The sequence below is a fragment of the Bidens hawaiensis genome, unplaced genomic scaffold, assembly GCF_021521415.1.
Source record: "Bidens hawaiensis isolate Kalapana, Puna unplaced genomic scaffold, B.hawaiensis_p1.1 tig00018766_1, whole genome shotgun sequence".
NCBI classification, from domain to species: domain Eukaryota; kingdom Viridiplantae; phylum Streptophyta; class Magnoliopsida; order Asterales; family Asteraceae; genus Bidens; species Bidens hawaiensis.
The window spans coordinates 242,190-264,972 of NW_027492850.1; the positions used below are offsets into that span (position 1 = coordinate 242,190).

Here is a 22,783-nt window from a genome sequence, read left to right on the forward strand (position 1 = left end):
ATGGCGGTAAAGCTTATGCGCGCGGTTCAGTATGATTCTTATGGAGGAGGAGCTTCTGGTCTTAAGGTGTACTACTTCATGCATACAATTATGTTGGATATTTATTTCACATTGTAATATATATAGTATATACTAACACATGTTATGTTGTATATATATAGCATGTTGAAGTTCCGGTTCCTAAGCCGAGTAAAGGTGAACTTCTTTTAAAACTCGAGGCGACTAGCATAAACCCGGTCGATTGGAAGATACAGAAAGGCATGTTGCGCCCTCTTGTCCCACCAAAATTCCCTTGGATACCAGGTTTGTATATATGTAAATTAACCCACATTCACATGATGATGTTTTGGTCTTAATTATATAGTTATACTAGATGGTGCCCATGCAATGCATCGGGAAATGCGGACATTGGTAATCACATTATAGATTTATGGGTGCTCGTCGTTTCGTTTGTAACCGTGAAACCATTTATTGATATAGGTAGATTCATAATTCTTATTTTAAACTCATTTTAATATCAAAGTACAAACGAAACGGAACCTAACCATTGTTAATGGTTTGATTTTGTTGGGTAATTTTCAACGGTTTAGTTTCAATTTTCAGTGACAAAAAATCGTTAATAATGGTTTGGCTCATGGTTTAATTTAATACCATCAAAACCGGACGGCAAACGACTTTATGTAAAATTTTATTTTTTTAACTGTAAAGAAACTATGACAATATCATACTCAAATTAAAGAGAATTAAATGCTCGTTTTTATGGTGCAATTTTTAAAAAATAATATTACCGTATGAAAAAGTTATAACCGTTAAAAAATCGTTGGGGTATTTGGGTTAAAAATGAAATTATGAAGAATAGATACTTAAAAGATAAAGGACTAAAGTTATAATTATTGTTTAAATTTGTAAAATTTTATTAAAGTTAAAGGGGTAATGTTGTAACTATTTTGGAAAAAAAATCAAACACATATAAGATTAATGTTAAAATGACCACTTTGTCCTCATTTAAAAATTTATAAATCTTTTAAATTTCATAGTCTTAATTTGTCAATCTTTGTCAATTTTATAGTTTCATTAGTTCGATTCAAATTTTGTTCACGCTGGTATCACCATAGACAAAACCACCAGCCTCACCACCAACATCCTCATCACTGCAGCTTCAGGCGGAGTAGGCCAATACGCGGTCCAACTGGCAAAGTTAGGCAACAACCACGTCACTGCCACTTGTGGGGATCACAACATGGACCTAGTTAAAGGCCTAGGTGCTGACGAGGTTATTGATTACAAGACCCCCCTAGGCACAGCTCTAAAAAGCCCATCAGGTAAGAAATATGATGTGGTGATCCATTGTGCCCCTCCAATTCCTTGGTCTACTTTCGAGCCAAACCTTACCCCTGATGGTAAGGTCATAGACGTGACCCCAGGCCCAAGCGCATATTGGAGGGCCCTTGTGATGAAAGTCACTTGCTCGAATATTAGTAGGGTTCGGTACCCTCTTTCCTCGAATATTAGTAGGGTTCGGTTCCCTAGTTCTCGAATATTAGTAGGGTTCGATTCCCTCTTCGTTACCATACAACCATACATCATACCTCGAGTATTATTAGTAGTTTCCGTCAATTTTATAGTTTCATTAGTTCGATTCAAATTTTCAGAATACAAGAAGTTTGTTTACATGTTCATTATATCTTACTTCAAACTTTTTTCTCTTAAAAATTTACAACATATTATATGTTTGTCTAAAAACTACTAATTTGTTTACAAAATATATTATTTATAGCCTTCAAACTTGTTTCTAATTGAAATTTATAGAGTGAAAAGAAATAATTAATGCTCGAAATCACTCGATGTTCGATCAAAAATTGCTCGATTCGATTCTAGCTCGTTTTGTTTTTCACTCGGTTTAATTCTAGCTCGTTTTGATTTTCACTCTGTTCGAATTTCAGTCGTTCGATTTGGTTGTAAACAATCCAAGCAATGAGCAAGCCTTTGTTCGGTTCGGCTCGACTCGTGAACAACCCTTGTGAAAAAGAAATAAATTTCTAATTGAAATTTCTAGAGTAAAAAAATAAATAATGCTTGAAAATCACTAGATGTTCGATCAAAAATTACTCGATTCAATTTTGGCTCGTTTTGATTTTCACTTGGTTCGAATTTCTCCGGTTCGGTTGAAAAAATCCAAACAATGAGCAAGTATTCGCTCGATTTGGCTTGACTAGTAAACAACCTAGTGTTTATGTGGGGCCTAGAGTAACTCATTTTAAAATGGTAAAAAAATTTTAGGGGGGGGGGGGAGCGAAAGAAATATTAATGTTATTCCGTTTTCGAATTTAACAAAAACTTTAAAGTATAAAAACAATTAGAATGCAATGTTATTCATCTATTTTAAAATTATTAAAAGAAATACATAAACAATAATATGCGTAACATATGTAGATATTCCATACACATAACCATCGCGTATACCTACAAACAATTACAAACGTGTAGATAAACGTTTTAAAACGAAAATTAAAACATATGAAAAAAATAGTATGTCAAAAGTAAAAGTTTAACATAACATATTAATGTTTTTTTATGTGTATAAAATAGCATATGTATGTAAGTATTAAGTAAAAGTTTTTAAAAATTTTAATCGATGATAGAAAAAATAAGCGATTTAGGTTTTCTTCATTTTATGCCCGTAATAAGTTAGTCTTTTGTAATGATGATATGTGTGTGTAACTTCTTAAATTCTAAAAAGTGGCTTCGTACCGGGACAGGCGGTTTTGAGAGCGGAGTCTAGGAAGGTTGCTAAGCATGAGACATCGTGTTTGGAGAATCAGCACGTGTTCATTCCATTTGTCTTCGACACTTTTGGATCCCTAGCTCCCGAGGCGGTTCGCTTCTTGAAGCGGGTGCAGAAGGTGGTCCACAGTGACTCGCAGAGCCCGAGGAACCAAGGATTTATATTTAGTAGAATAGGCTTTGCGATTCAAAAGGGGATAGCGGCGCAACTTGTTGCTCGCTTACCCATTATCCAGATGTAGTTCGGTTTGTGTTATATATAAAAGGATCAATATTATTTTTAGAAAAAAAAATATACAAATATCATTTTTATATATACTTACACACGTTTAGTTCATGTATAGGTAAACCGTTAACAAATATTAAAAAATATATATAATAACAAACTTGTTTAATGGTTTTTATATACACATAACACAAATTTTGTTATTTTTATTTCATGATTGTTTTCAAAAATCACAGAAAAGTGGAGGACTATCGGAATATGTTGTGAGTAGTGAAATATTAACAGTTTTAAGGCCGCCAGAGGTATCAGCGGCCGAAGGCGCTGGGCTACCAGTAGCTGGTCTTACAGCACTTCAAGCCCTCACTTATCACGCTGGTATCACCATAGACAAAACCACCAGCCTCACCACCAACATCCTCATCACTGCAGCTTCAGGCGGAGCAGGCCAATACGCGGTCCAACTGGCAAAGTTAGGCAACAACCACGTCACTGCCACTTGTGGGGATCGCAACATGACCCCACTAGGCACAGCTCTAAAAAGCCCATCAGGTAAGAAATATGATGTGGTGATCCATTGTGCCCCTCCAATTCCTTGGTCTACTTTCGAGCCAAACCTTACCCCAGATGGTAAGGTCATAGACGTGACCCCAGGCCCAAGCGCATATTGGAGGGCCCTTGTGATGAAAGTCACTTGCTCGAAGAAGAAATTGGTCCCAATGTTATTGTCTCCAGAAGCAAAGAACTTGGAGTATTTGGTTGCATTGGTGAAGGAAGGAAAACTTAAAACTACTATCGACTCGAAATATCCTTTAAGCAAAGCTGGAGAGGCTTGGGACAAGAGCATTGGTGGGCATGCTACTGGTAAAATTATTGTTGAAATGTGACTTCTAAGTTTTGTAAGTGCATGATTTGTATTATAGTATAGTTAACTTGTTATGTATTTGTTGTGCAAGTATAATCTCATTCAAAACCCTTCGTTTTTTTTTTCAAATAAAAGACTTTTATTATATTAATGAGTACATGTGTGAGGTGGTCCATTGACAAGGTTAGGTAATAAGACCTAGAAGAGTTTGGTTGAGCCTCTACCAGCCAGACTATTATGATCATTCACAAAAACAGTGGGTAAATTTGGTCCATCTTTCTCTCTCTCTTTTATTTATTTATTTATCATTGTTATTATTCTTGCAAATGGGTTGATTTTGGTCAATAAAATGATATGATGGCCCTAATAAACTTGTTAATTTAAAATAAGTGTAAACGGGACGGTACCACCCATCGTCACTATTTACCTCCGTTATTTATCTGCTGACAATCGTTATCACCTCTGTCGCAATAATCACCAAAATTGTTATCACCTTAACTGGCATTTTTGCTTCCTATTGTTGTCAGCTTCACCATTGCTACTATCACCGCCGTCGTCACCTTCATAGCCACCATGATGTTGTAACATCCGTAAAATTCTCAAATTTATTAAAAGAAAATAAAAAAAAAGTGTAAATATGATTTCATTTAACAAAAAGAAAGAAAACAAGGATGAAAAACATATATGTGTGGGTGTTTTACGATATATAATGTAGAGGGTCCATTTTGAAATTGTTATATAGTCAAGGGTCTAATTTGTAACTGTTGATAGTTTGGTTTGTACTTAATCGACCTAATGAATGAGAATGGGCATCGATGAATTTGAGATTACTTCTTCTCCTCTTAGCTTCTTCTTCTCTTTATCGATCTTGTGCTTGATTACCAAATTGTATCATAACAATGGTATTAGAGCTATCTTTCCTCTTGACCTGAGGGTTAGGAAACAGTTTTCTATTGGCGGGAGCAATTACGTTTGTTGTAATTCAATTCTACACAATCAACAAATCAAAACAAGCAGATTACCATGGACGAGTTCATGTCCTTAAGCCAAGAAGTTACAGTTGATGAATATTATGATGAATTCAAGTTCTTGCTTAATAAGGTCAAAATTTCGGAAGAAATTTCTGAAGATTTTGCGGTGTATTGCTTCATTTTCGGTCTTAAACCAGGAATTGGTGATATGCTTATGGCTCATCACAATTTGGAAATAGGTTTAAGTTTAGAGAAAACGATGTCTATGGCTAGGTTACAAGAAGGGATTCTAAATGGGGTTTCAGTTCATGGTACAACTCATAGAATGTCATCAGATCTTGAGGTAAATTGTACTTTACAACATAAAAGCAATCTTGTTATATTTAGTGTTAATGAAAAGGGTTTTGAATAACCGTATTCTTCTCAATCTACAAAAATTGAGATTGCATCCCAGGTGTTTGATGAAATGCCTAAGGAAGTTAATAGCAAGATAAAAGAAATTTTAGGTAATGGGATTCAAGAATTGTTTGGGGATGATGTATTAGAAATCCATGATAAGATTCAAGAACCTACTAATATTGAAGTATTGAAAATTCCAAAAGAATCTAAAAATGAATCAAATGTTACGTTAAAAGTTGGAAAAATGGGTAATCATGAGATAATCAAAATGGCTTATTACTCTACTGAAATTGGGGATGGAATTCCTCATATTAGAAAACAATTTAAGTGGATAGATACTGGTTGGGTTTGTCATCTGGAATGCAAAGGTGGTGATATTATAGAGTTTAAATTCATTAAAGAACAACCAAATAAAAGCACTAAGATGAGACCATCAAATGTTACAACTCATAAATAAGATAATGGGTTTTTGCTACTAGGTGGTGAGACCATAGGCCGGGTGTTAGTTGATATTAATGAGGTTCCAAGGAGGGTCCCATCAGATAGATCTCTAACTCTTCATTGGTATAAATTGTAAGATAGGAAAGGAGAGAACAATGATGTTAATGGTGTTAATACTAATGTTAGTGATGGTATAAAGAGTTGGTTAGTTAAGTGGAAATATAAATTCAAAAAGGACCCTCTACATTATATATCATAACAGGGTAGGTGTGTGAAGAAAATATTAAAAATCTCATTCTTTGTAAGAAAACTCACGAGAATTCCATCTAACTATTGATTTAAGTGTAGATTTTTTAACAACGTCTAGCTCTGTAGGGTTTAATTTTTAGAGTTTTGTTTGTAAATTTTATTTTGGGTGAAGGGATATGCCAGAAATATATATATAACTCACTTTATAGGGCTTAAATCAAATACTAATTAGAAGATTTGCCAATTACCCTACTCTACTAGTGGCTTTATATTTATTTTCCAACTAGTGTTTTAACCCCGTGTTGCACGCGCGGGGGTGGGGGGTTATTTTTTGTCAAACATGTTAACCATCTTAGCTAAACGATCGTGTTTTGAGTCAGCCAAACATGTTCATAGGTTGACCTATTTAATCCATAAAATGTAATTTTTATAATAAATGAAATCGGTGATGTGTGTTTAGTTCACATGTATTTTTTATTTTAGGCCATGCTTTGGTTTAACCGTGAACCCGTTTGGCTAAAAAGGTTATGTTAGGTTCAACGTTGACCTATTAATTCGACCCATTTACCCCCTATTACTATAGCAACCCATAATATAAACAAAAAAGGAAAAGTGAACAAAAGAAAAGAAGTAAATTTCATCCCATATTGGTGGAGGAAAAGAAATGAAATACTTTCACCTTGATATAAATATGAAAGTAATTTCTTGTCCCACATGGAAAACAAGATAAATTTGGAAGCTCTTTATAAGAATATGAGTTTCTATAGTAATATTATTTTATGCCTAGCATGCATCCAATGGTCCTAGAAGAGGGTTTGAAACACCCGATGCGCACGGGCACGGGCTTGGGCCAAGTGCGATGGATGCAATGTAGCGCTTTGATGGCGCACTTTGCAATTCGCGCTGCTTGAGAGCCGCCTTATTGTTTTTAAAAACTTGTTCCTTCGCGCTACTCGAAGAAACGAACTCAGATCCTTCGCGCTACGCGAAGTACTCTTAGTTATCCAAAAACTCTTTTGTCTTTCGCGCTACGCGAAGTAGTCCTTCGCGCTACGTGATGTGGTAGTCACGAAACAGTGACATGTAGTCTGCCACATGGCGTGCCACGTTGCATATTTAGGGCTGACTCAAAAACCCTATGTCTCGTTCGCGCTACGTGAAGTGCTTCATGGTGTTGGTTCGTGGCATGGGAACTAACTTAGTTTCACCTATAAATAGGTTGGGATCCAGGCTTCATTCTTTCGTCCCACATCTGATCTCTCTCACAAATTTTCATATATATTGGCATAGTACCCCCGAGTAGTCGTAACGAGACCCTTTCCGATCGATAAAGAAACTTTTATACACGAATCCGAAAGCTCTGCCTATACAAGGTTAGACATTATGTCATCGTGTAAAGTTTATAATCTCGTGATTATCGCTATATTTATTGGGTTCATACTAATTTAAATATGCTACATTGTGTTTAATCTAGGTGTTTAATACCCGTAATCGCTCGTTTATTATAAACTTACAAGGTGAGACATTCGAGTCTTTGTACAACTCACATTTACGTGAGACAACTATTTTTCCAATACTGTCATGATGATTTACAAACCTATTAAACTCATGATAGATAATGCTTTCAAAATCTTTTAAAGTACATTACCTTGATTAACTCTTTGTAAATTACGGGATGATTACTACTGGTATTGTGGGGTTTTGTATACAATGTTTGCCTACTGAGCTATTACATGTTACTTATTGGACAAGTGTTAGCCAATAAGTAATATGACCACAGTCATAGATACGGTCGAGTGACTAGTACACTTCAGTAATTTGTAAGAAGTCAGATGTAAAAACATCTTAATGTTATAACTGTAAAATGTGTCATTTACATGTGAATGCTCTCACCGGTATTTCTTTTTGATCAAATATTTTTAAACATGTTTCAGGTGACTTGTTAGAGACAAAAAAAATGATGTATGCGAGCTTCCAGCTTAAATAAGTGGCTTGTCAGCAGAATAAAGAGACATGTTTTGTAAATTATGGTTTATCCCTATAAAACTTATTTTTGTATAAATATGGGTTTTATTCCTAGTTTATGAAATAAAAATTATGGTGTTTTTCTAACTTCGGTCATTTTACGGTTCTGATAAAATATTCCGCTTCATATTTATTTTAATAAACAATGATACCATCACTCAACGTTTACGGCTCCCCTCCCGATATATAAGGATCAGGGGTTGTGACAGCTGAAGTGGTATCAGAGCCACTAATTTAAGCAATATGGGTATTTTAATTACCTAATATTAAATTTTAGCTTTAGGAAATAAATTTATTAACCTATGTGTTAACCATATAGATAAGATTCTAACCACACGTGAACATAAATTAAATATAAATCTTCTTTTGGAGTTCATTGTTTTATTGAGCGAGCTCATTAAAGCTTTCAAAAACATATCCGTTAACACCACGGATAAGGAAGAAAGAAATCCTAGTTAATCAAATACAGAATACTCAGAACCTATGGTATTCTAAGCACAAACTGTCACACCCCCAACTTAGGCCTAGGAGTGCGACCAACAGTTGGTACCACAATTGTAAATAAATCAGAGTTACGTTGTAAGCGGAAGGATTTATAAAACTTTTGGATTTAAGATATAAATATTTACAATACAAAAGTCAGGATTATAAAAGATTCCCGAACTAGTTCAAAAGATTACTTGTTTTACATTACAAAACCACCACCATTTATATATTAAAGTTTTAACAAAAGATCCAAGCCATCGGATTTAAATATAGCACTTCGACACATCCAAGCGCTAATCTTGTTCACCTGCACAATGTAAATAAAATACGTCAGCAACGAATGCTGGTGAACACGCTGATGCAAAAATATTTTCTTTTACTTTATTACCCCTCGAGACTACGCCTTCCTCGGCCCAACGTGGCTTAGGAATAATAAAGTTAAAACAACACATTTATAAACTCGAGTCTCTACTCTAGGTCACCTCAGCAAACACCGCAGCGTTCGACTTAGTTAAGTACCCGTAAATATACACAAAAGGTCGTACTCCCTGCAGGAGAGCATCCTACGACCAAGGGTGGTGCGGTGTGCCTACCGCGTAGTACCACCTATGTAAGGATCCAGACACACGTATACCACAGCCCGAGGGCTAGGTTTATACTCTTATTTATAACGGTTTTAGGAACACATAGTTCTTTGTAAACAATTTTCACATAACATGTTTGACTCGTTTGAAAACAAGTTTATAAAAGTTTGGGGGCGTATTCACCTTATCGCTTTGGGATCGGCTTCACTCACCGTCCGAGGGTCTTTCCCTTTTTATCTCGCACTTATAGTGCGAGCATAAATATTTGTTAGTCTGATATACAATCCGGCTTAAGACCTTTAGTCTTGTTTTATACCTCGATGAACCTTTAGTTCATACATCTCATTTACTTGGAAACCTTTAGTTTAAAAGTAATTATAAACCTTTAGTTTATATAAAAACCCGGCGTTTCTTCTTCTCTAAGAAACGTATTCTTTTTCTTTTATTATTTAAGAATATTCATTATTGATTAAATAATAATTCCATAAAAAAGATTATACGTATATACTTACGCACATATATACAGATTTACAATCTAATCTCATATTCTTTTCTTTGTTATGTTTATTTCTCTTTTATCGAGGTATCGAGTATAACCACGACTTAAGGCTTAAGCCTTATAATATAATATTATATTAATTTGTCGTTACACCTAACCTTATTGGCGTATTCGAAACCCTAAGAACTCGAGCAGCATTCCAACGCCGCTTCACTTCTCGATCAACTTTGGTATGCCAACGACGACACCAACCTTCGACAATTGATAGTACACCTTTCGTGAACAACACCTTCCTTGGTCGATCATGGATGGAGGGTGGCACGAACTTCAAGGAAACGTCGGTACACAACGAGAGATCGGGGCATGCTTATCGAGGCGGATTGTAAATATGATTGTGGATGTGTAGAGAGATGTTAGAGAGAGACTTGAGAGCTGTGTTTGGGATGTAAGAATGAGCTGCCCTTGGCCGCTATTTATAGACGAAAATTTGTATCCCATCGCGGCACGCGATGGGTCCCTGGGCTGGCCTATCGCGTATCGCGATATAGGCCTGATGAGTCACAGGGTAGGCCTGCCACGTGGTGACACGTGGCAGCCGTTGCGCCACGTGGCGACACGTGGAGGCAGTGTTGCCACGTGGTGACACATGGCAGCAGGTGGTGCTACCGTGTGCCACGTGGCACACGTGTCAAAACATGACAGACCACGTCATCGCGATACGCGATGATGTTAGGTCAACAACGATCGCGTATCGCTGTTGACTTCTTCCAGAAACTTTGACCAAGCCCCATCGCGATACGCGATAGGCTTGTCTTTTGTCCCGTCGCGTATCGCGATAGGACAAGAAGACAAAATTTTCACCTTAAACCCTAAGGTTTGAAATTTGGCATTTTCAGTCCCTTAACTTTGGAAAGTTGACACTTTGAACTCGAAATTTTCTCGATGTTACATCCTTCCCACTTTGAAACAAATGTCGTCCTCGAGATTGCTTTACAAGAACAAGTGGGGGTATTTCTTTCTCATTTCTGATTCGAGTTCCCATGTATATTCGGGCCCTCTACGCGAGTCCCATTTTACTTTCACAATTTTCAAAGTTCTTCTTTTTAATTTCTTTGTTTTCGAATCTTCTATTTGTATTGGTCTTTCAACAAAGATTCATTTGGTCAAGCATTTTCGCAGATTCGAAACATGGAATACAACGTGTATTCCTTGCATTTCCTCGGGCAGTCGTAGTCGGTATGCAACAGTGCCAATTCGTTCAAGTACCTCGAAAGGTCCAACGAATTGAGGACTTAACTTTCCTTTCTTACCGAAGCGAACAACGCCTTTCCAAGGTGACACTTTTATTAACACTTTGTCACCAACTTTGAATTCTAACGGCTTATGACGGACATCGGCGTAACTCTTTTGGCGATCACGTGCCGTTTTAAGTTGTTCTCGGATTTGGATAATCTTGTCGGTGGTTTCTTGGACTATCTCGGGTCCAGACAATTGATTATCTTCGGTTTCAGACCAACACACGGGCGTTCTACACTTACGACCATATAATGCCTCGAATGGTGCGGCTTGAATACTTGTGTGATAGCTATTGTTGTACGAGAATTCCATTAGGGGTAAGTGGTCATCCCAACTTCCACCTAAATCAATCACACAAGCCCGAAGCATGTCTTCCAACGTTTGAATTGTCCTTTTGCTTTGCCCATCAGTTTGCGGATGATAGGCAGTGCTTAGGTTTAGCTTTGTACCGAGTGCTTGTTGGAAGCTTTTCCAAAAGTGAAACGTAAAACGACTGTCGTGATCAGAAATTATAGACGGAGGTACTCCATGCAAAGCAACAATGTTGTTCACATAAATACGCGCTAACCTATCCATTGAGTACGACTCATTGATGGGTATGAAGTGTGCGGAATTTGTTTATCGATCCACAATCACCCAAATAGCATTGTGTTGTCGAGTCGTCTTTGGGAGTTTGGTAATGAAATCCATAGTGATTAATTCCCACTTCCATACGGGAATTTCGGGTTGTTGTAGTAATCTCGAAGGCTTTTGGTGTTCAGTCTTGACTTGCAAACAAGTTAAGCATTTCTCCACATGCGAAGCGACATCCCTTTTCATCCCATTCCACCAATAGTTCGCTTTGAGATTGTGATACATTTAGTCGCTTCCGAGATGCATCATGTACTTGGATTTGTGAGCTTCACTCAAAATTTTCTCACGTAAATCCCCAACGATTGGTACCCAAATCCTATTCCCGAGTCTAAGGATGCCATCGTCACCCTTGACTAACAAGTCAATGGTGCCGTTGCGTTTTTCATCGGAGATTTGGTTTTCATTGAACGCTTGAGCTTGAGCAGATTTGATTTGTTCGAAAAAATCAATTTGAAGTTCTAGACGCAATGCTCGAACTCTTTTTGGTTTCTCATGCTCTTTACGACTTAAGGCATCAGCCACAACGTTGGCCTTACCTTCATGATAAACAATTTCATAATCATAGTCGTTTAGAGTTTCCATCCAGCGTCGTTGGCGCATGTTAAGCTCTTTTTGATCGAAAATATGTTTCAATCTTTTATGATCAGTGTACACGGTAAATCTTACTCCATAGAGATAGTGTCTCCATATCTTTAATGCAAATATTATGGCGCCTAACTCTAGATCGTTAGTCGTATAATTCTTTTTGTGTATTTTGAGTTGACGAGAGGCGTAAGCGATTACTTTCTTTCGTTGCATTAGTACACATCCCAAGCCGGAGTGAGATGTGTCACTAAATACCACAAAGTCCTCAGTACCTTCTGGAAAGGCCAGTATAGGTGCTTGGGTGAGTTTTTGTTTGAGTATATCGAACGCCTCTTGTTGCTTTGTTCCCCATTCATACTTGATGCTCTTACGAGTTAAGGAAGTTAGAGGAACAGCGATTCGAGAAAAAGTTTTCAATGAATCTACGGTAATAGCAGGCCAAACCTAAGAAATTTCGAATCTCAATTGGCGACTTTGGGACCTCCCACTTAGAGATAGCTTCAATCTTAGCGGGGTCCACTTGAATACCGTTGACGTTGATGATGTGACCAAGAAATTGCACCTCGTGCAACCAGAACTCGCATTTTGAGAACTTGGCGTACAATTTCTCGGTTCTATGAATTTCAAGCAACGTTCGAAGGTGGACTTCATGTTCGGCCTTTGACTTAGAATAAATAAGTATGTTGTCGATGAATACGATTACACATTTATCCAAGTAAGGTTTGCAAATACGATTCATCATGTCCATGAACGCGGCTGGGGCATTAGTAAGTCCAAACGGCATGACCGTGAACTCATAATGTCCATACCTTGTTCGAAATGCGGTCTTTGTAATATCCTCGGATTGGACTTTTAGTTGGTGATAGCCGGAACGAAGATCAATTTTTGAAAAGAAGCTAGCACCTTGAAGTTGGTCGAAAAGATCATCGATTCGAGGGAGTGGATAACGATTATTGATTGTGACTTTATTTAACGCACGATAATCGATAAACATACGCATAGATCCGTCCTTCTTTTTGACGAATAGAATTGGTGCTCCCCAAGGTGACGAACTTGGTCGAATGAAACCTTTCTCCAAGAGCTCATCGAGTTGTTTCTTTAACTACTTCATCTCGGTTGGTGCTAAGCGATACGGAGCTTTGGCGATCGGAGCAGTACCGGGAATGAGATCGATCCTAATATCTACTTCACGATCGGGTGGAATTTCGGGGAGTTCATCAGGAAAGACATCAGAAAAGTCGGAAACGATAGGAACGTCCTTGATTTCTTTTGGTTTTGACTCTTCAGTGACGTAGGCCATGAATGCGAGGCATCCTTGATTCAAACACTTGTTAGCCCTTATCATGAAGATTATGCTAACTTGGCCAGCGTCTTTGTCCCCTTCAATTCGAATCGTTCGTTTATCAGGGGCTTGAAGTTCAACAGTTTTGCTATTGCAGATGATACGGGCATGGTTATCGGATAACCAATCTATACCAAGTACAATATCAAAACCAGCCAAACTCATGGGCAACAAACAGATAGGCAAAATATAATCAGCTAGAAGGATTTTTCCGTTTTCAAGGGCTTCGGAGATCTTAACGATTTCGCCACTAGCAGTCTCGACGCTTAGAGTTTTATTTAACTTTATTAAAGGTTTGTTTAATAAACTACATTGATAATTGATATATAAACATGTGGTAGACTTGCCGTAATAATATATGATAGATAGCTCCTTAAGCCTTAAGTGAGCATATTTGGCACGAAGGAGGTAGCATGCGCATTTTAAAGTCCATCCTATCTTAATGTCATGCCACCTCAATAATGTCAATTTAAGTTGGAAAGTAGTTTCGTAAAGTAGAAATATTAGGATTGACTTCGATTTCTTAAATACCAATTCTAACAACTTCGGGTGGTTGTAGTTAACTCACACAACCTCCCCTTGGTTGATTTATGTAGGTTATTATTACACATTCCATTAACATATGACTTCTTTAACTAATTTGATATCCTAAGCAAAGCCATTTTCGGATTACCAAGGTTTAGAGCAATACATCATAACTTATATCTCATCATTTCTAAGTATAATATAAGGATCCATGTTTCGATAATGTATCAAAGTATTTCTATTTTTCAAGAACATGAATCGATCATGAACGACTGCCAATGGGATTAACAATCACCAACTTTGAATTAATGATTTAAGATGGTGAAACATTTCTCATCAAAAGATAATTGTAATATAACCATGTACTTTACTAGACTAACCCACATGTTTTATATAATCATCAAGCAAAACAAAGCTTCTTCATAGATATTATATGGTGAATGGAGTTTAGCTCATAATGAGCATTATTATGAACATTAGGATGGATGATAATAACAAACACATGATTAAACTAGAACAATCTAACCAAATGTGGATGAATCTTCCTTCTTAATGATGATGGTGGATGGATGGATGATGATGATGAATGATGGTGATGACCTCTAAGCCTTCAAACTCTTCACTAGATCTTCAATGTGAGCTATAGTGTGTGTTTTTATAAGTGAAAACCGGAGAGAATTCTTTTCAAGGCACACCAAATGAGTGCAACATGAGCCACTATTTATAGGCATTCTGGATAGTGAGGCACGACCCCGTGCTTGATGAGCACGCCCCCGTGCATTTTTATGACATGTGCCAGATTTGTTTTGTCTTTTCTGTGAGGTGGCAACGGCCCCGTGGTTGGTAGGCACGACCCCGTGTTTTTTAGTGACATGTGCTCAATTCTTCTTTATCTTTTCTGTATTCTCATCCACGGCCCCGTGCATGATGAGCACGACCTCGTGCTTTTGCTTCCAGATTTTGTCTTTTCTTGTGTTAGAAGCATGGGGGCGTGTTTCTTTGTTTTCTTGTGTTTTCTTCTGTTTGTCTTCGTCTTTTTGCTTGTTTCTTCATTTGGGGCTTGGTTTCACCTGAAATTATGTTTTATTATGATAGTAGCCTTTTATGCTATGTTATTAGATAGAAATTGCAGTTTTTAGAGATTATTTGATGCTAAAAAGATGTATATTTTTATATATATCAAACATCCCCACACTTGAACCTTTCTTGTCCTCAAGCAAGCTACTTATAAATATTCTCTAAAAATAGCAAGTTAGGACCATAGCTTAAACATCCCCAAAAGAGTTTCAAGAAAATGGGAACAAAATAACCAACCTTAAATCATAGGAATATATGTATTGATATATAAAAAAGTGATTTTGTTTTTATGAATTTCCGTTTATGCAAAACGTCACGTTCTCACAATGTTCACTCACTCTTGGTTTTATATCTGATCATACCTGTAATGTATGTATGTGAACACTCTTAGTCAAGAGGTAACCTGTGAAAATAAGCTTGTAACAAGTTCAAATCTCCACCTTTGTGAAGAGTTGCATAGATTAGAAGGTAATATGGGTTGGTTTTGGGTATTTGGTGGTGGTTCAAGGGTTTTAGGTTAATGAGGATGGTAAATACAACTCTGCTGATTGTCGGGAGTCTTAAGATGTCTTCAACGGTTAGCTACTTTCTCCCGATTACTATTTTTTTAACTAGTGACTCTTTTAAGGTCAGATCGTCAAGACCAGTTTTGTCGAGGATGTGGATCAGTTCTTCCTCAATCCTGCTCTGAACATAACTCCCAACTTTAATGGATCGTTCGGCTTTGAGCCTAATAGCTCCCACCCTCATTAGTTCGGTATATTCATGCTGAGACTGGGTTTGACTTTTTCTACATCTTCCTTCGTGGGACCAGTTTCCGCAAACTAAGCATTGTTCATATCTTTTTGCTCTTCTCTTCATTGTGTTTTTGGAAATTCCACAGAATGGTGGCCTTTGTTCATCTTGGCGCCACTTTTTCCTTACCTCATTGCTAAAGAGAAAGATTCTCTCCCTAAGTTTTGGAGGCAACCTAGGTTTTTGCGAAATGTATGCAACAAAGGAAATTGAAATCGAAAGAATGCATTTCCAGTTCCTTAGGGTCTGCCGGTAAAAGACCAGTTTTTGTATTTACCGGTGAGAGGGATAAAGTGGTATGGTAAGGTTTTTGGTTTTGTGATTTGAAGAATGGTTTGATGGGATTGTGACAATATTACCTTCTTCCTTATACAATGCTTCGTGCGGTCTTGAAATGAATAATTGCGACAAGTTCTAAATCACACGAAACATGTGACTCACTCAAAGCTTCCGAAAAAATATTTATATGGCATGAGGTTTATTTCACAGTTATGGAGGAATTGGGTATAAACGCCATATTTTGCATAAATTTCTTCTCGGTATTACAAAACTTCTTTTTACTTTTTCACTTTTCTTTGGTTATAGTAGATTAGTAGTTGGTTATTTGCAAAAAAATTTCTTGGATTTTTCTTTAGGTTTTGTTATAGAGCTAATCTTTGTTTGCTACAAAAATTTTGTTATTAGAGAATCTTATAATTAGTTGAGCAAGCAATTGGTCAAGTAATTCTCCTCCCCACACTTGAATCTCATATTGTCCTTAATGTGAAAAAATTCATAAAAAGATTAATAATAAGATTCATATGAAGTATGGAGGGTAAAATGTAAAGGAACTTCCCTACGGACTAACGAAATGTCGACAGAGTGTCCCCTGTGTTTTGTCCGTTTTCCTGTAGTGTACCTAAGTAGTAAAACTACAAACAACTAACAAACATCCAAATCACAATTATTATATATTTATTATTATTATTATTTATTAATTTATTTATTTACGATGCCTAGTTTAATCAGGGTCTTGGCCAGACCCTACTCCCAATATGATTAACAGTTTTGGTGGAGGATTAGTACCTCTGAGACGGTCTCGAATGGTCCATCGATGTATGGTTTAATCGATGTCCATTAACTTTGAACTTGTGGCCGTCAGAATTTGAAATCTCAACTGTCCCATAGTCAAAAACTGATTCAACTATGTGTGGACCTGTTCAACGAGATTTCAACTTTCCTGGGAAAAGACGTAAACGTGTGTTATATAACAGTACACGGTCGCCAACTTGAAATTTCATGTTTCCTTTTAAATGGGCGTCGTGTAAACGTTTAGTCTTTTCTTTGTAAGACCATGAATTTTCATATGCCAGTTCTCTTAGTTCTTCGAGCTCGTGATTTTTATCTTCTCGGTTTTTACTGGCGGACATTAGATCAAAATTCACTGCTTTCAGAGCCCAATACGCTTTGTGTTTTAGTTCTACGGGTAGATGACATGCCTTCCCATAAACAAGTTTGAATGGTGTTGTTCCTATGGGGGTTTTGTAAGCCGTCCTGAGGACCCACAAAGCGTCATCTAACTTTTCTGCCTAATTTTTGCGATTCATTCATATAGTTCTTTCTAAAATCCTTTTAATTCCTCGATTCGAGACTTCTACTTGCCCACTAGTCTGAGGGTGATATGGTGTTGCCAGTCGGTGGTGAACCCCATATCGTGCTAAGACTTTGTCTATCAGAGCGTTACAGAAGTGGGTACCTCTGTCGCTGATTAGGGCTTTCAGAGTACCGAATCGTGAAAATAACTTTTTCAGAAATCGTACAACTACTCGAGCATCGTTAGTGGGAAGAGCTTGTGCTTCTACCCATTTAGACACATAGTCGACTGCTACAAGGATGTACTTATTTCCGAATGAGTTAGGAAATGGGCCCATGAAATTTATTCCCCATACATCAAAGACTTCACAAAATTGAATGCCTTTTTGAGCCATCTCATTTTTGGCTGAGATGATTCCGGCTCTTTGACAAGCATCGCATGCTTGGATCAAAGCATGTGTGTCTTTATATATGGTGGGCCAGAAGAATCCTGCATCAAATACTTTTCTGACCGTAATGGCGGTACCGTGGTGTCCACCAGTAGGTCCTTCATGACAGTGTTTGAGAATATCTAAGGCCTCCTTTCCCGCTACACACCTACGAACTACCTGATCAGCACCTATCCTAAACAAGTAAAGGTCTTCCCAGAAGTAGAACTTAAGGTCGGAGAGAATTTCTTCCGCTGTTGATGAGTGAGTCCTTTCCTTAAGATTCTACATGCTAAATAGTTCGCAAAATCGGCAAACCAAGGACTTTCATCTTTCTCCTGCATGACTGCTTGGATATGCATAAGAACATTATGTGGAAAATTATCATTGATAATTTCCTCGTGATGTCCTTTTGAAGCTGGGCATTCTAAGCGCGAAAGATGGTATGCGGCTACATTTTCTGCTCCTTTTTTGTCCTTAACTTCAATGTCGAATTCTTGGAGTAGTAGAATCCATCGGATGAGTCTGGGTTTTGCATTTTGTTTGTTGAAGAGGTATCTTATGGCGGCATGGTCGGTGTATACTATGGTTTTGGAAAGAACTAGGTAGGATCTAAACTTTTCAAAGGCGAAAACTACTGCTAATAACTCTTTTTATGTTGTAGTGTAATTTTCTTGTGCATCATTAAGAGTTTTACTAGCATAGTAAATTGGGTGAAAATGTTTTTCTTTGCGTTGTCCGAGTACGGATCCAACTGCAAAGTCACTTGCATAGCACATGATCTCGAATGGAAGGGTCCAATCGGGTGTAGTCATGATTGGTCCGTTGATAAGTTTGTCTTTTAATATGTTGAATGATTCAACACATTCTTTAGAGAAGATGAATGGTGCGTCTTTCTCCAGAAGTTTGGTCATAGGTCTAGCAATTTTGGAGAAGTCTTTTATGAAGCCGCGGTAGAAGCCTGCGTGTCCTAGAAAACTTCTAATGTCTCTGACAAAAGTTGGTGGTGGAAGTTTGGATATGGTTTATATTTTGGCCCTATCAACTTCTAGTCCTGCTTGGGATATCTTGTGACCTAGAACGACGCCTTCTTTGACCATAAAATGACATTTTTCCCAGTTGAGAACTAAGTTTACTTCTTCACACCTAGCCAACATTTTGTCTAGGTTTTTCAGACAATGATCAAAGGAGTCTCCAAAGACTGAGAAGTCGTCCATGAAAACTTCCATAGAGTGCTCGATCATTTAATGAAAGATGGCCACCATGCAACGTTGGAAGGTGGCTGGAGCATTACATAATCCAAATGGCATTCTTCGGTAGGCGAAGGTTCCATACGTACATGTAAAGGTGGTTTTCTCCTGATCCTCAGGAGCGATGGGAATTTTAAAGTATCCGGAGAATCCATCAAGAAAACAGTAGAACATTTTCCCAGATAATCGCTCAAGCATTTTGCCGATGAAAGGAAGTGGGAAATGATCTTTTCTTGTGGCGTCATTAAGCTTCCGGTAATCAATGCAAACTCGCCAGCCTGTGATGGTTCTCATTGGTATCAACTCGTCCTTCTCGTTCATTACGACCGTCATTCCTCCTTTCTTGGGTACTACTTGAATTGGACTTACCCAAGGTGAATCCGAGATTGGGTAGATTAATTCGGCATCAAGCAGTTTGATTACTTCCTTCTTCACCACATCTTGCATGTTGGGATTGAGACGTCTTTGATGTTGGACCACAGGTTTTTATTCTTCTTCCATGAGGATTTTGTGAGTACAAAAGGAGGAACTGATGCCCTTGATATCCATGATCTTCCATGCGATAGCCTTCTTATGGTTTTTGAGAACCTTAAGAAGTTCGTCTTTCTCTTCTTTAGAAAGGTGAGAGGAAATAATTACTGGGAGTTGAGAGTATTTTTCAATAAAGGCGTATTTGAGATGGTTTGGTAGTTCTTTTAACTCTAAAGCTGGTGGTTCTTCAATTGATGGTTTTGATTTTTCATTACATTCAGTAATCTCATATACTATTTCTGATGTATCCTGATAGTTATTGACATTATTGAGATTATCATTTTCTAAATTGGGTTTGGTAATAGTGTCAGTTAAGATTTGCGTTTCTAATGAGGTATTAATGGAAGATTTTCGCACATAGCAACTCACGATAGAATCGATTATGTCGACAGAGTATAATGTGTCATCGTGATGTTGCGGATATTGCATAGATTTTCCTATGTCAAAAGTGATTGGCTCTTCATTGACCCTGAGAGTGAGTTTGCCGGTGCAAACATCAATTATAGCCTTTGCGGTGGCTAAAAAGGGTCTTCCTAAAATCAGAGGTACACTTTTGTCTTCCTCCATGTCTAGAATTACAAAATCTACTGGGAAAACAAACTTGTCAATTTTGACAAGCATGTTTTCAAAAATGCCCCGAGGATATTTAACAGATCGGTCAGCTAATTGAATGCTCATGCGGGTGGGCTTTGGTTCTCCTATCCCTAGTTTTGCAAAAACCGTATAAGGCATTAAATTAATACTAGCTCTTAGGTCAGTCAGGGCATTGCTAACAGACAAATTTCCTATGAGACAAGGGATAGTAAAACTCCCTGGATCGGTCATTTTTTGTGGCAGCTTTCTTTGAAGGATAGCTGAACATTCTTTACTCAAGGTGACATGCGAGAGCTCTTCCAGCTTCCTTTTTTTGGTCAACACTTATTTGAGGAACTTTGCATAGTTTGGCATTTGAGCAATGGCTTCGACAAAAGGGATATTGATATGGAGTTGTTTGAAGAGTTCTAAAAACTTCCCGTACTGAGCTTCCAATCTCTCCTATTTCAGTCGTCGTCCAGGGTATGGAATAGGTGGAACATAAGTTAGTACTGGTTCCTTAGGTTGTACGGTGCCTGTCGGGATCAGTCTTTCCTGCGTTTTCTCAGGGGATTCCTTCTCCATAACTGGTTCTGAAGTTGGTGAGGCAATAGTGGTTGTGCTACTTCTTAATGTAACAGCGTTGGCTGCTGCATTTGGGTTTGTTATTATGTTGCTTGGAAGAGTGCCGGGTGGTCTTTCGGATAATTGTCGGGCAATTTGTCCGATTTGAGTTTCTATATTCTGAAGTGATGCTTGTTGACTTTTGAGATCAGCTTCATGTTTTAAAAACACTCCGTTGATATCAACAGCTCTTGAGTCGGCCTTTTTCTCTGCTTCATTTGTTTTGGTCATCAGTTGGATTAGCATTTCTTCGATCTTAGAGTAGCTTGGGTTTTGATGGCTACTAGAACTTTGATCTTGAAATTGATGTTTAGGCTGGAAGGGTTGATTCATCGGTCTTTTTTCAAATCCGGGTAAAGGTTGAGTGTTACCTTCGTCTTTCCAGCTGAAATTCGGATGGTTTCTCCATCCTGGATTGTAGTTATTGTGAAAGCGTTGTTCTGTCGAGCGATGAAATCGACTTCTTCCATGCCATGATGACTTGTTTACAGTCACTCGTCTTATGATTTCCTCCACAAGTGTCACAGGTGAGTCTGGTTTTTGATAGTTCGGCTTGAAGTTGTTCGAATTTTTTGGAAAGAGCTTCAAGCTGTGCTGTGACAAGAGTGTTGGAATCAACGTGGTGCATTCCTTTTTTGGGTAGGTGTAAATCTTGGTGGGTTGTAAGCAAAACTCTTCTTTGCGGCCTTCTCCAGGACTTCAAATGCTTCGTTAGGTGATTTGGATCCCAGGTCTCCACCAGCGATCTGGTCGATGGCCTGTTTGTTTTGACTGCATTGTGCGTCAAAGAAAGTTTGTACTTGTAACCATACGCTCAGTCCATGATGTGGGCATCTTCTTAGAAGACTTTTGTATCTTTCCCATGCTGCGTGTAATGACTAATCATCATCGGTCCGGAATCCGGTAATGCTTGCTCGGTATTTGACAGTTTTATCATGCGAAAAATATTTGAGGAGAAACTGTTCAACCATCGGTCCCAAGTGGTGATCGAACCAGAGGATATAGATTCTATCCATTCTAGGGCTTGACCCCTTAGAGAGAAAGGAAAGAGTTTAAGCTTGATTTGATCGTCTGAACAGTTTTGGATTTTAAAGGTTCCGCAGATTCGTAGGAATCGAGATATGTGAGAAATAGGATCTTCGTCGAGGAGACCATGAATTGAACTGAATTTTCCACCATATGAATGGTGCTTGATTTGATTTCGAAATTTTCGGTGATTTCGGGTGGAGCCACTCCATTGTCGTAGCCTTCGAGAGTTGGCTTGGCATACTGGCTCATGTTCGGCTTATTGTTCTAGGCCGCCATCATTTCTCCGGTTTGATTTTCTCCTGATGTGGTGGCGTCTACTGATTCGTCTTTGATTGCTTCGGCGGTTTCTGCTGTCCGTTTACGTGCTCGTCAACGAAAGAGTCGTTCCGGTTCAGAAATTGGAGAAACAAGCTCAGGCTCAAAAGTAGAGGACATACATGAGACTAAATCAAAATTAAACACTAAAGTAAAAGTTAGTTAAAGTTAGTACCTAAAGGTTAGTCTAATATTAAACTACGAGTTACGCTATCCTATTTTAAACTAAACCAAGGTCTAAATTAATTAAGCTAGAGTAAGGTAAGGTAAATAAAGGTAAAAAGTAGGCTAGCCTTAAAATTATATATTTCAATATTTTGTAAAAAAAATAAAGATCAAGATCAAATAAAATAGAAATTAAAAATTTGTACAGTTATAGACAATGATTAAATTAAAACTTGGATCGTTCTTATAAACGTACCGTGTCCCCGGCAACGGCGCCAAAAACTTTATGTGTTGCATGCGTGTGGTATAAAATATAAAAGGATTGGATATTTAGCTTTTGCACAAGATCGTGTTTTAAATTTATAAAAGTGATTTCTACAAAGACTAAACACACACAAAATAGGCAAGTGTACCGATCGTATATGTAGAATAGTATTGGTAAGAACCAAGTATCGATCCGTGGACACAAATATTTCTAATGATAAATCGTTGTTTTATTTTAATCATAGGTTTTAAT

General features: G+C 37.7%; 2 pseudogenes across 1 annotated transcript in view; both read left to right on the top strand.

The window, feature by feature from the left end:
• The window catches only part of LOC143557002 (chloroplast envelope quinone oxidoreductase homolog), a 66,139-nt pseudogene continuing 43,356 nt past the window's right edge, over window positions 1-22,783 (top strand). The window contains exons 1-2 of the transcript XR_013139492.1: window positions 1-66; window positions 162-303. The product of XR_013139492.1 is annotated as a chloroplast envelope quinone oxidoreductase homolog (transcript). The remainder of the gene's footprint in view (window positions 67-161; window positions 304-22,783) is intronic.
• Window positions 1,241-3,894, top strand: LOC143556980 (chloroplast envelope quinone oxidoreductase homolog pseudogene; annotated as a pseudogene).